Genomic DNA, 14,203 nt, shown 5'->3' on the forward strand with positions numbered 1-14,203 from the left:
GTGTCTTTTGCGAGTCCTCTCTCACAGGTGGTCTTGGATGATTGTATGAGTGATCGTATTTTACTGCTAGTATTGATCAGAGATGCCTTCCCTTTTAGGGATTTTGCTCTGTCATGTAGTAGCTTTCTTCTCTTGTTGTAGAGTTTGTTTATGGCTGGGGTCCACCAGACCGTGCGCCTGACTTTGTTGGAAAGGGTCCTGATGTTATTAGGGATTGCTTGATCCATACATTCCTGGAGGTGCTCGTAGAAGGCATTTGTAAGGGTTTCAGCAGCATGGGTTGTGTTTTCCACTGGCTCGGAGGCCTTGAAGGGTACCACTCCAGTCTTAAGAAGTGTGGAGTTTGCTTTTGAGAAGTTCTTCACTGTGGTCTCCTTTGCTGGGGTTGGGGGCGGGATGTGGATCTCCAGTGAGATTAATTTATGGTCTGATCTCACCGATGAGGGATATACATCCAGTGTGGAGCATTTCGTCCCCATGTGTGATGATCAGGTCTAGTATAGTTCCTCCTCTTGTGGGTATGGTGACTAGTTGTTCCATAGCATTTGAGTGTATGAACTCCAGGAACCTTTGGGCTAGGGTGTTGGGGCTTGGGTAATGTTCCCAGTCTATGTTTGGGTAGTTGATGTCACCCAATATGATGGTGTTTGGAGAGACATTCATACTCTCCAGTGTCTTCAGGAAGGCTGTGTGGGTATCCTGTGTTTGAGAGGGTGGTCTGTAGCATGCTACAAACTGTAGGGCAGTTTTACCTATGGTTAATTGCACCTGGATGGTCTCCGATGCTTCGTGCGTTGCCACTAACCTGGAGGTGTGGGTATCCTTTATGCATATGGAGACTCCCCCTCCTTTTGTGGTTCGGTCCGGATTTGGGGCCGGAACGCATGATATGAGGTATAACCTGATAGTGCTGGGGTGCTCTCAGGAGCCTTGAACCAGGTTTCAGTCACAGCACAGACATCGATGTTCTCCATACTGAGGAGGGCTTTGAGGGCATGCAACTTGAGGTTTAGACTTCTGGCATTGAGCAGTATTACCCTTAGTTTTTTCCAGTTTTGTTTTCTAGGGCGGTAGGTTTATCATTTGAGCCTTGCCTAAAAAAGGCACTATGTGGGTGGAAGGAGCCTTTGCCAATATCCGGAAGCCCAGGGGTGACAGGTGCAAGCAGTCCCTTGTGAAGAAGCGTGGCTTGTCAAGCATGTTATCCCAGGAAAACAGACATTGGACCCCCTTAGACTGACACCGGTAATTAAGCCAATTATTAAAGCTGATCATTTTGTCTCTGTATTGTGGCATAATTCTTGGTGAGGGTAGGATACTGCTCAGGGTCAGGGTCATACCGGCCTGGGCTACATAATCTGAGAGCCCCTCTATGTCTCTTTTCATGTAGTCCAGGGAGGTATGTCTCAGGTCGTTCACACCGGCATGGACAATGACTGCGTCATACTTGTACATGCTGCGGAGTGACCTGAGTGCTTGTGTTATGTGGTGGATTCTAGCGCCTGACAGGCAGCCTACTGTGATCATTTCCTTGTTCAGTCTGGTGGGTGGGACGTCAGTGTGTCTGACTATGGCGTCACCTATAACAAGTGTGTCTGGCATTGTGTTTGGCCTTAAGGGCTGTGACTGTTTAGCACACTGACTTTGAGAACTATGTGTTGCATGTCTTATGTCTTGAGGTGGCAGTTGCTTGGGTGTCTGCTTTGGAGGCCTCTGTAGTTTTGGTATATGTTTGATCAGTGCCTCCGAGTATGTCTTTATGTGTTTATGTGTTTGTTTTGCAGTTGTGATAGTTCTATGTGAAACTGGGTTTGTGGTGTGCGTGGTGTCCTTCTCCTGTCTGGTCTTGCCGGTCCTGAGTTGAGAGAGCTCAGCCTCCAGTTTGGCTATATAGTTGCATCTCTCACATGTATTTGTGTTTTGTGGGGGAAGGAGTGGGTTGTCTGTGTACATGAGGCAATTGTAACATTGCTCAGGATGCCCAGATTCACCAGCTGAACAGGAGAGGATGCTAGCAAATGACCCTTCGACATGCTAGAAAACGTGAAAGTGTTTGCTGTGTAACTGAGTCAGAAGGGACCTATAGGGAAATGGGTACTCAAGGGGATTCTAGGCTAATGTAGTACTTTGTTTAGTATATAAGTACTTTACCTATATAAGAATGCTTTAGGAGCAAATGCTGAGCTTTTGTGATAGAGAATAGACTGTTTAGATTGCAAGTAGAGAAGTTCTAAGGGAAAACTTGAAGTGCAGAATGTACAGAGCCAGAAATAGTTGAACGTTGTTTATACAGTACATGACACACATGTCCGCACATATACTGCACCTGACGCCTGTGGACGGTGCCACAGGCTACAGTGGACAGAGACGTCACATACAGGGCAGGACACAGTACAGGTATGGTGACATTGTGCAGGTGTTGTACACAGCATGCTGGCCACTGACCTCAGGTGTTACCTGCCAGCTGTGGTGCACGCTGTGCAGCAGTAGGACGCTGTACCAGTACAGGAATACGGCCGCAATCGCGGGGTGTACACCACTATGGCGCACACCCCATAGTGTGCAGATGGGGACACCTGCCTGTGTGGTCAGCACCCTCACAACACAATGCACCCACATGCCGTGTCACAGGGGGCGGACTTGCACAGGTGGCCAGTATGGCTCACACTTATGACATCGACAGGGTTGTGCAATGCAGCACTAGTACGGGATGGTCACCCTGTGTGGTTAGTGTCCGTTCACAACAGTATATCTGCATACACCATCACACCAGGCAGCAGACATACAAACATGTTGACACACACACATGGTGGTGACCACACATGTATACACGGAGAGACGACGTGTTGCATGTACTGCACCATCCACATCCATGTACCCCACACTGAGGTATGTACAGATCTCTACTATGGTGTACAGGGATGTGTGGCACGTGGGACATAGTCCCCCCGATATGTGGCATACATGGGCACACATTCATGCACACATGTCGGTGCTGGGAATGCCACACCTGCCATATGAGACGTGTGCAGCCGTGCAGTGGTATGTAGTGCAATATGCGTACCAACACTGTATCCAGCAGATGTGCCGATATATGCACTTGGGAGGTGGTAGGTGTTACAGTAGCCATGTGACATACAGTCGATGACACCTGACCGCTAGGTATGCATTATGGCAGCACTGTCATGTAACAGCAACATAGCATACTGTATGCACATGGCAGGGTAGGATGGTGTGTGACACACCTGTGAGCCACCACCTGCACACATGCATGTGGACAGGTGTTTAAACACATGATGTACACACATACCTCCATACGTGCTGTTACTATGCCACCATATAATGGCCCCTATGATGGGTACGCATGTGATAGGGAGTTGCAACTATGTTATGTACATCGGCCACTGCTCATGCATGGCTGCGCCATGCACAGTACACGTGTCACATGTGTCCCCTGTTGCCATGTGTGTATGCATTGCTACGTTTTGACATGTGTGTTGACATACATAGAACATGGACTGTGGTATGGTATCACAGCTGTCACGGGCAAACAATACAAGGGTATGTGTCCCAGTCAACACCGCTACACCCTGTAGTGGGAGCATACCACAGACATCTGTCCACCTTCCATTCGTGTGTGTAGCACTGTGTACGCCAGTGTTATGCATGTGGTACATCACAGGCTTCGTATGTGTCATGTGTGCAGTCCATGCACACAGCCAGACAATCACATGTATGACATATCCGGACATTGGTTCACTCTGGTACAGCAGCAGTCATGTGTCATAGCTGTGTCAGGGCCGTGGTATGTGTGGAGCCGACCTGTCCATGTATACTGATATGGGCGGACTACATCACACATGTGGGATCATTGTTAGTACATGTGTACTCTGCACGACTGGTGTACACCGCTATACAGACCTGTGGACATATGTCACATGCTGTTGTTGGACCGTGAGGCATACTGCTGCACCGATGACATGGTGCTGGCATGGCAGCTACAGTGTTCACTGCAGTGTGTACATGTTTGACCTGCACCCGTGATGCCTGTGATGTCATCTGTGTGTACGAGTAATTGCATGTGTGACCACCCTGTGCGTGTGGACGGGTTTACCTGACCGTGACCTGCGGTGTGTACACTCCGTATGCATGCCGGACGGTGCGTAGCAAATTCTAATTGTGTGAGCATGCCCGGTTTGCTGTTGTGTAGGTGGACACACACAACGTTCCACACTCTGCCCTTTCATGATTCAACCCCATGTGTATGCATGTCTGCACTCTGCAAATGCTAAGTGTGTGAGCATGCCCAGTAAGCAGTTGTGTAGATGGACACACAGTACAGTGCACACGCCGTCTGTGATTATACCCCGTGTGCATGTATGTTCCCCCTTTGCACCCGCTAAGTGTGTGAGCATGCCCGGTTTGCTGTTGTGTAGGTGGAAACACACGACATTCCACACTCTGCCCTTTCATGATCACACTCCATGTGTATGCATGTCTGCACTTTGCAAATGCTAAGTGTGTGAGCATGCCCAGTAAGCAGTTGTGTAGATGGACACACAGTACAGTGCACACTACGCCCTTCTGTGAGTATACCCCGTGTGCATGTATGTTTCCCCTTTGTGACCACTAAGTGTGTGAGCATGCCCAGTACACCATGCGTGGAGACACAGTACAGTCGGCACCGAAGTCTGATACTAGGCATGTAGCCATGGCCAATGACATCCTGCATAGCCATGGTGGCTGTCCAGGTGAGTTATATGTAGTTGCTATGCCACAATGGATGCCTACATCATGCACGCCGGTTGCTCTCTCAAAGGGTGTACTGTCTGTGGTGCATTCCGTATCCATGTCGTGATGTTGTGCTCCGTAGTTAGTTAGTATTCCTGAGTGCAGCACTGCCGTGTTACTGTACGCCCACCTTGGGATAGTAACATGCTGTGTGACTGCGCACTCTGTCTTCATTCCCTATCGGCTGCCTTGCCTCTGCAGATGATATCACCCACCTAGGAGTATGCCTCTTGACAGTGCTGTGCTCAGTAATCTCGGTAGCGCGTTCTGTAAATGCATCATGCTGTAGTGTGTTCATGTAGGTAGGCATAGGTTCAACTCCCGGCCCTTCCCTGTGTGTGTGTGTGTGTGTGTGTGTGTGTGTGTTTCCAGCTGCCTCTGGAGACAGTAATGCTTTTAGATGCTTCACAACACATACATTGGCTATCAGCGTCTATTCCTTTGCGGATGATGTCACCCGCCTAGAAGTATGCCTCTGACAGTGCTGTGCTCAGTAATCTCGGTAGCGCGTTCTGTAAATGCATCATGCTGTAGTGTGTTCATGTAGGTAGGCGTAGGTTCAACTCCCGGCCCATCCCCGTGTGGTGTGCGTGTGTGTGTGTATGTTTCCAGCTGCCTCTGGAGAAAGCAATGCTTTAGGCACTTCACAACACATACCTTGGCTATCAGCGTCTATTCCTTTGCGGATGATGTCACCCGCCTAGAAGTATGCCTCTGACAGTGCTGTGCTCAGTAATCTCGGTAGTGCGTTCTGTAAATGCATCATGCTGTAGTGTGTTCATGTAGGTAGGCGTAGGTTCAACTCCGGCCCTTCCCCGTGTGTGTGTGTGTGTGTGTGTGTGTGTGTGTGTTTCCAGCTGCCTCTGGAGACAGTAATGCTTTTAGACGCTTCACAACACATACCTTGGCTATCAGCGTCTATTCCTTTGCGGATGATGTCACCCACCTAGAAGTATGCCTCTGACAGTGCTGTGCTCAGTAATCTCGGTAGCGCGTTCTGTAAATGCATCATGCTGTAGTGTGTTCATGTAGGTAGGCGTAGGTTCAACTCCCGGCCCTTCCCCGTGTGTGTGTGTGTGTGTGTGTGTGTGTGTGTGTGTGTGTGTGTGTGTGTTTCCAGCTGCCTCTGGAGACAGTAATGCTTTTAGACGCTTCACAACACATACATTGGCTATCAGCATCTATTCCTTTGCGGATGATGTCACCCGCCTAGAAGTATGCCTCTGACAGTGCTGTGCTCAGTAATCTCAGTAGCGCGTTCTGTAAATGCATCATGCTGTAGTGTGTTCATGTAGGTAGGCATAGGTTCAACTCCCGCCCTTCCCTGTGTGTGTGTGTGTATGTGTGTGTGTGTGTTTCCAGTTGCCTCTGGAGATAATAATGCTTTTAGACACTTCACAACACATACCTTGGCTATCAGCATCTATTCCTTTGCGGATGATGTCACCCGCCTAGAAGTATGCCTCTGACAGTGCTGTGCTCAGTAATCTCGGTAGCATGTTCTGTAAATGCATCATGCTGTAGTGTGTTCATGTAGGTAGGCGTAGGTTCAACTCCCGGCCCTTCCCCGTGTGTGTGTGTGTGTGTGTGTGTGTGTGTTTCCAGCTGCCTCTGGAGACAGTAATGCTTTTAGATGCTTCACAACACATACCTTGGCTATCAGCGTCTATTCCTTTGTGGATGATGTCACCCGCCTAGAAGTATGCCTCTGACAGTGCTGTGCTCAGTAATCTCAGTAGCACGATCTTTAAATGCATCATGCTGTAGTGTGTTCATGTAGGTAGGCGTAGGTTCAACTCCTGGCCCTTCCCCTTGTGTGTGTGTGCATTTGTGTGTGTTTCCAGCTGCCTCTGGAGACAGTAATGCTTTTAGACGCTTCACAACACGTACATTGGCTATCAGCATCTATTGCTTTGCGGATTATGTCACCTGCCTAGAAGTATGCCTCTGACAGTGCTGTGCTCAGTAATCTCGGTGGCGCGTTCTGTAATTGCATCGTGCTGTAGTGTGTTCATGTAGGTAGGTGTAGGTTCACCTCTCGGCCCTTCCCCGTGTGTGTGTGTGTGTGTGTGTGTGTGTGTGTTTCCAGCTGCCTCTGGTGACAGTCATGCTTTTATGCGCTTCACAACACATACATTTGCTATCAGCATCTATTCCTTTGCGGATGATGTCACCCGCCTAGAGGTATGCCTCTGACAGTGCTGTGCTCAGTAATCAAGGTAGTTCATTCTGTAAATGCATCCTGCTGTAGTGTGTTCATGTAGGTAGGTGTAGGTTCACCTCCCGGCCCTTCCCCGTGTGTGTGTGTGTGTGTGTGTGTGTTTCCAGCTGCCTCTGGCGACAGTCATGCTTTTAGACGTTTCACAACACATACATTTGCTATCGGCGTCTATTCCTTTGCGGATGATGTCACCCACCTAGATGTATGCCTCTGACAGTGCTGTGTTCAGTGCTCCGAGTAGCACGTTCCGTACCTGTGTCATACTGTCGTGCGGTTGGGTAGGTAGGAGTAAGGTCAATTCCCATACCTGCCAGCTGTGTGTGTGTGTCTATGCTCCCAGCCGCATGGGTTCGTAGGTTATGGTTTTAGACGCTCCGCAGCACACATATATCCTGCTGACATCTCTGTGTTTGCGGATGTTGAGACGCAGCTAGTGGATTGCCTGTGTGCCTGCTGTGGTTAGCGACCTCCGTAGCGTGTTCTCCACGTGCGTCCTGCTGTGGTGTGATAGGGTAGTGATGTGTAGTTTCCACTACCGGCCTTGCCACATGTGTCTGTCTGTATCTCTCTCGATGTATATATACATACATATGTTATGCCCATAGCGCTGCTCTTGCATGGACAGCTGTCTGTCCCATGTATCGCATATTTGCACGGCTGACACATAGAAATGTGGTACGATGCATATCCAAACATTGTCCATGCAACGTCCGTGTTCCAGGAGGTGTTGCACTCCCTAGAGACATCTGCTGTATATCTAGGCAGACAGCTATCTTTGCTGTACTGTCACTGTACTCGTACATGCCATAGACCTTGTGTATCATTGCCTGTTTATGGTGTGTGTATGTCTATCTGAGCTGTGTGCATGGTCGTGTGTATGTCCCACTATAATCGTCTGTGCAGGTGTTGCCACTATGGGGTAATCCATGTAGACAGCTGTTTCATGTGCATTTCAGCACATACCTGCGAACAGTACTGCCCCTCCTACAGCAGCACATTCCATCGTCTTGCAGTGGATACTAGTGTTTCCACACACATGTATCTGTGTCTGTTCATAACACTCCACCTCAGGGAGCGTATATCTGGACACGGCCTTATGCGATAGTGGGGCACTCGGGGCCAGTCATGTCATGTTGCTCTTAGAAACATTGATAGTGGGCACAGTGATATGTTATGCATGCGTATGGCATTTCTGTCTGATTTGGTGTCTTCCTCGCATGTTTGTCGTTGTTTCCTGTCGTCAGTTATCATGAGGGCGCCGGACTGTTACTGTTACGTGGAACACAGCGAACATATGAGGCAGACTTCTACACAGTCTGCGTACATCTGTGCAGTTGCAGGGTATGTGTCTAATACAACATACCTACTGTCTGACTACAATACACACACAGTGTATGGTGGCATGACAGACCACATGACATTACTTTGTATTTGCACGACACACCCACGCAGACAGTTGTATTCCTCACACAGGTCTACATCTGCTTATCCACACTATTTGTTCTTTCCTGTACCATATGTGTGCGTCGTATTTGCGCTTTCCATCAGTGGCGGGGCTCATGTACGACTTTGGGGGCCTGGTAATTGTTATGTTGACACTTCATGGCACCCTGAGGGACACTTCACCTTTGTGTCTGATTACCTTCCACATTGACCTTCGCGGGGCATACGTTGTCATTCACAATTACCGGGGTAGGACATATACATGTTTGCACATTTGTCCTGCTGTCTTTCTTCCCACCTGTCCGCCTAGTATCACCGGTTCAGTACATGTATTCTGGACAGGTAGCTCCTTCATACCCTTGACCTGTTGTCATTATGTGTACACGCCCTGACGTTCGGCCATTGCCCTTGTTACGTTTCGCATAGTGCTGTGCCTTCCTAGCTGATTGCTGCCTAGGCATTCCGGACTGTGCGGTGGGTGATAGGGAGCGCTATTTCCACTGCATGATTAGTGACACTCATAACATCCGTATTCATGGCTACGCCAGTATTCGCACAACGGTCTGACTTTGTATGGGGTATTTCTAATGTAGTCCCTATCTGTATTTCCTGTGCTATGCCTTACTGCAGCTGTGTTATTCTGACAGATTTCCAGTTATGGGTGTCATCTTGGTGATCGCATGTCCATCCATGGGAATCGCCTACAGGACACTGATATAGGGCTGTACATATTTCACATCTGCTTTCCGCATTATCCGGTGGATGCTTTGCACCATTAGTGGGGATTAAGGCATGTGCTATACCCACATCCCTCCCATGGGGCGGGCCTACGGATTCTCTGCCAAACAACACCTAGGCCCATTTCTGCATACCCAGGTTCCCATGCCTGCAACCCTCGACGGTACACATTACACATGGTTAATGTGTGCGGTACTGGGATGTGGACGCACTTCTATGGACTCGCCACTCTGGGGATATCTGTTCATATGTCCTGCATTTCATGGACACATGTGTCATCAACCTTGAACCCGCTTTTAGTGCATGTATAGCTGTTCCGTAGTTGCGGCTGTCACTTCTTTTGCGTCAATTGCAGCAGGTGTTGCGAATGGAGCAATTTTTGGAGTCCTACAATGGACACCAGTGTGCATGTGTAAAGTGTAGAACTTGCTGGACTGTCACCTTCTGGCCAGTGGTTTTGACTGCTGCTGTATGTTTCCCGTTCATGGATGTCTCTTTGACTACCCATATTATCTATTACGTGGCATATTTATATCCATGTGTCATATATACGGGACGTAGGTCTGTTGTGTGTACATATATACATGTGAACCCCTCGTTTCATACCTTGCTTTTTTACTGTCTGTGGATTACCTGTGTACACACATCTATAACCATACCATACCTTTCCACTGTACAGGTTCTGGCAGAGTGTATGGATGGTTGGCCCTTTATCTTAGGTGTGTGTTACATTGACCTGTGTCTATCTGGCAATTTGCTGGCATTTCATGTGAGACTTACTTGATTCTATAGGGACTTGATTCTATAATTATGATGTGCTTCCACTGACTATGTATTTTTCTTTGCCTTCTGGAATCTTTATGTAACCGGTCCTTTTTGGACACTTTCTATTGTTGTTCATTTTTGTTTACATATATGACTACTTTGGTATGTCGTGCTATTATTGTGTGTGGAGCATTTCTCCCTGGGCCTCTACTGACACTGGACATATATCCAGCTAGACTAGCCCGGTCAACAAATGTAAACCAACATAAAACTTACATAAACTTATGGTGGCACCTTCTGACAAGTAGGTCGGGTTACAGATGCATACCCTTCGTCAATCCCTGCTACTAACACACCCGTTATTCTATCCACATTCTATATTTGTCTTATCACATATCATGTGTTTCTCACTATTTGTACCAGTACTTTGCATGGCATTGTCTGGTTCCATACTTTCAGAGGCTGACAGTTTTGAGACATGTATAACTAACATGGAGGACACAGCATTAAATTACCCTGCTGTGAACGGATCACACACGCACAGGCGCACTTGCATTTCCTCATTGTGGGTTATACGCAGGCGCACATGCATATCCGTATTCTGGGTTACATATGTTTACTGAGTTTGTGTGCTTACGTGGCCTGTTATAGTTGTGACTGTTCCAGTAACATATCTCTGATCCAGTTAACGGACATGTGCGGAACACACTCTCACCTTTACACATGTAACTGTCTTTGCGGCACAGACGCATTACTTACACATTCACATTTATATGTTCTATAGTCGTAACTCAAACGGGACTGCATTCACATTGGCCAGTTGATGTGACCACTACACGTTTGCTGTTCTGTCTCATTTATATGCATACCCATGGTACATAGCTACATTAACATATCCCCCCCCCCGCACTCACTTACGTCACAGGCATCCATTCTCCTGCTGGGAAAAGTGCGGTACTACATGTTACATTCCCTATTCCTACTGCTCTTGACCCAGGATGCATATGGCGTGACCGCAGGGATATTCAGATCACAGGGGCTTATAGCCCCAATGCATACAGGTCTTTGATTGTCAGGGTGTTCCTGTGGTGCCCTGGGTTTGGTCTTGTCCGCCTAGTGTACAGAACTGCCCTGACCATGTACGAATGTCAGACGAGGCACATGGGCACGGTTTGTCCATGTCTATTATACCATAACCCCCCATTATTCCTAACCATGCACGCTGATTGGCCAGCGTGCCCGTTGTAGATCGGGTTATAGTAATGGCACAGGGTCCGGTCACCTGGACCTATTTCCATTAGTATACCTCAGTATTTATAACCTGCCTCGCTATGTTACATGGGTTTAACATAGCGTGACAGCTTTAACTGAGCCCACAGAGATGTCCGTTGCTTACTTTGGGGCAGTCTCGCTCTGCTACACACATTTAACATAGCGGGACAGGTTGTACAACACAGCAACGGGGACATCGAGCTCTCCGTTGCTGTTTTGTATTGATTTGCTATGTTAACTGGGTTTTACATAGCGAGACAGTTTCGACATTAGCAACGGACATCTCGCACAGTACGTCAGCACCGCCGCGGATGCCAGACATCTGCGGATGGGCAGCAGACAGGCATTATGCTGTGCCATTATGCCATAATAGCAATAACCCACGTCTGGGTGTGGGTACTGCTGTATTTACCCACTGTTGTCTTTGTTTGGTCCCTCGGGCTTCGCCCTTGGGACCGCACCACGTCTACCGTGGGTATATCCAGCATTACCCACACCCAGGCGTGGGTTATTGCTATGATATTCATTCCGTGTTTACAGACACGGGTATTTGGACAACCAACAATAGCTTCTGCTATTGGCATACAATGCTGTGGGTGGTGCCGGCTATCATACATATGACATGTTCTGCGTTTTTCCCATTCACACTTGTCTATCCCCTGTCCTCATTCATACGTGGATATTTATGTGGCACATGAATGAACTATGTATTACCTGCAGGTATGCTGTGTACAGTGCACATATGTGACGGTTGGTTACAGTGTATCTGTGTACCTACCTCTGTGATACTGGGGACTACCACATCCTTCGCAGCATTACATGCGTATGTACATACTATTATTCGGTGGCCTGTGGAAGGTTGTCAGAGCACTGATTACATGTGTCCCTATTTGTGCACGCATCGTGTTGGTCTTTGTCCGGCCTTCGTTGCTATCATGGGTTGGACGGTGGTGTTGGTGTGTGTTTGGGTTGTATTTATACTGCTGATACGTCAGTGGGGGGTGGGGTTGGCACTTGTTCCTCTTTGCAGGGGGCCCCATTATGGACATTTGTGTCCTGCGTCGACACTTGACACATGCCATATGTCCTGTGATATTAACACAGTCGTGTATGTCTTCCTGCATTACTACTTGCGTGTTACAGGCATTTTGTATCTGGTACACATGACTATTATGTTGGATAGCTTAAGCTATTCGCATTCTATGACATAACCATTCATCCGGGCATATACGTGTTATTCTATCCTTTGCATTGGCCGTGGGTGTTTTGCCATACAGAACCACACATATCTACGAGTGATGTCCCACCTTGACAATCTGTGCATGTGGCAACCCTGCTGGGGTGACCTGCTTGGTGGACGGCTGTTCCACCCTGTGTATTGTGTTTGACATGTCTGCATAGCTAATCATTGGTGCAGTGGCTGCACATACTGCTTTGTCCAGATGTGTACAGTTATGGACACCGTGGCGTGTGAACACCTATGGGGTTTCGACAGGTCTGTAACCACACGCGGGATGTACACATTCTGCCGACACATTCACATGCAGCCATTTGGATATCAGTACCTGGGATGGGATGTTGACATGTGGGGTACATATTTGCATGCCTGTCACTGCCTAGGACAATACTTCCTACTACATATGGGGTATACCCGCTGTGTGTAGGTGTGCAGCTGTGCAAGGCAGCTAGCTGGATTGGGTGGACATTCGGACATGGGTGCGGGTTACGTGCTATGACGGGGTTGTTGTGTATTACATTTGAATGCATGGGTTCTGCTTCTGGATATTCCGATTCGGCATACGCCATCCTATGTGTATGTGACGGTTACGTTGCTGTGTCTAGCACATTTTACTATACACATATTTGTCTGTGTTTAGAATATCTAGTTTCTTTCTGGTTGTTATATGGCCATGACTGCCCAGCTGTGTACTCTCACTACCACTGTGGGACTGCTGGTGACCATGCCCATGGGGCTAGTTGTGTGTAGTTGCGGCGCGCTGACATGATGCAGTACACCTCCACTGGGTATGCCTGCTGACAGTGCATTGCGTGACGGACACGGTATTCTGAGTATCCTTTGTTCCGTGGACGGGAACATTTTGTACTTCGTGGATTTATGTTTGGTTCTCCATTTTGTGTGGACAGGTACTATGTTGCTTACTCTGCATACGTTTCATTATCCACGGAAACTGGTTGGTGCAGTTACTATTGCAGGTGGCCTGTGAGAGTCAGCACTTTAGGTTGCTCATCGCCTGCCGGCTTGGCCACGCCTACGGGCGCATCCTACTTGGGCTCCCTGGACTCGGCGCGTGCCTATGCACGTGGTTGTGGTTGCAGCGCACACTCATTACTATGCATGTGGCACTGCTACGCCAGTTATACGCTGCACGGCCGGCACAAGCCTTACGCTGGCCTTGCGCCGAGCTTCATGAATCCGGGGGAATATTTTTTCTATGAATTTTGCTTTCAAACCTATGAAAAAATTGATTCCATTTTAAATATACATAAAAAGACAATTCTAACCCACATTCACTTAGAGTGAAATTTTAAAAAAATCTGACCTGTCATTCATCAAATTTAACTAAAGAGAACACATCATTTCAGTACCCTCTAAAATCAGAAATATGTCATCAACAAATCTATTATAATAAATTACATTAAAAGTTGAAGCCATGGGGAAAAAGATTGTCTGCTCCAAACCAAATTAGCAAAGGCTGGTGCTGCTGCTGAACACATGTCTACACCCTTAATTTGTTTATACACTTGACCATTAAATAGAAAAAAATATTATGTAACAAAATCTCTAACAGATCACAATATAAAGTCACATCGGCATGGTTAATATTAAGAAATTCCATTAAAAACTTCTTATGTGTTCCACTCCTACATTTTGTGGAATACAAATAAAAGGAGAACATATATAGATAGTTATGCAAACATTTTTGGTTTCATCAACATCATACGTCTGAATAA

This window comes from Protopterus annectens, chromosome 5.part0, assembly GCF_019279795.1.
Source record: "Protopterus annectens isolate FY-2018-M chromosome 5.part0, PAN1.0, whole genome shotgun sequence".
Taxonomy (NCBI): domain Eukaryota; kingdom Metazoa; phylum Chordata; order Ceratodontiformes; family Protopteridae; genus Protopterus; species Protopterus annectens.